Source organism: Polistes canadensis, unplaced genomic scaffold, assembly GCF_001313835.1.
Source record: "Polistes canadensis isolate GaletaPanama2010 unplaced genomic scaffold, ASM131383v1 scaffold_546, whole genome shotgun sequence".
NCBI lineage: Eukaryota > Metazoa > Arthropoda > Insecta > Hymenoptera > Vespidae > Polistes > Polistes canadensis.
The window spans coordinates 25,167-26,245 of record NW_014570093.1 but is presented as its reverse complement, the minus strand read 5'-3'; positions in this window follow the sequence as shown (position 1 = coordinate 26,245).

Below are 1,079 nucleotides of genomic sequence, written 5' to 3'. Positions count from 1 at the left end.
TTTATATGTGTGTGCGTATACATATATGTGTATACATATATATATATATATATATATAAATATTTGTTTAAAATTCAAGGAAGATTATTCCAAGAAGATGGGCGATCGTTAAGCGTCAGCAGCGAAGCGAGAAAATTCTTGGGAGATGAAGAAGAAAATCTGCTACGTGTAGGACGATGATAGGACGCGCGTGGCATCTCCTCAACATAATCATCATTATAATCGTCATCGTAATCTCCCACCGGGCTCTCCGTTTCCGACGATTGAGAGAGAGAAAGGAAGATAGAGAGATGTCCGTCCTGTCTCTCTCGCGGGTGTCAGTCTCCCAGCATATCTTCGCCTCCTCGACGAGGCCGGCCGAAATCCCAATAGAATTCAATCCAATCACGATATATTAATATTTAACAAAAAACGTATATAATCCTTATGCTCTTTTCGTATGTGTTTACGTAGGATCTGCGTATATACGTATATGTGTGTGCGCGCACGCGCGCGCGCGCGTTTATTAATATCCACTCACGATTTTCAAACGTTCACAAGAGTAACAACACGAGATATCATCACCGAGGACCCAAATCGTTCACACTCTTTAAAACACACTTGATACTAATAATACTACTACTACTACTATTACTACTCTCCCTCTTTCTTTCTATCTTACTCTCTCTCTTTCTTTTTCCAAATTTATTCACGCGAAAAGAGAGAGAGCGCACGGTTGCGCGTGATCGTTCGTTATCAAATAAATATATATATCCTATGAGTGTGGGTGCATATATATACATACATACATACATACATACATATATATATGTTTATATATATATATATACATATATACGTTTAATCACATCCAAACACAAATAGAAATATCCTCTGTTTTACAAATTTTTCCTTCACTTGTACGTGTAACATATAATAGTGGCACGATCGTATATTTATAATAACAACACGATTTAGAAATAAGAAGAAGGAAGGAAGATAGGACAGAAAGAGAGAGGAGCGAAAAATAACGGAGTTACATCTTCTACCGCGCGCGAACTCGAACTGGCGGCAGCGGCGACGGTGATGGCGCGCAGAGA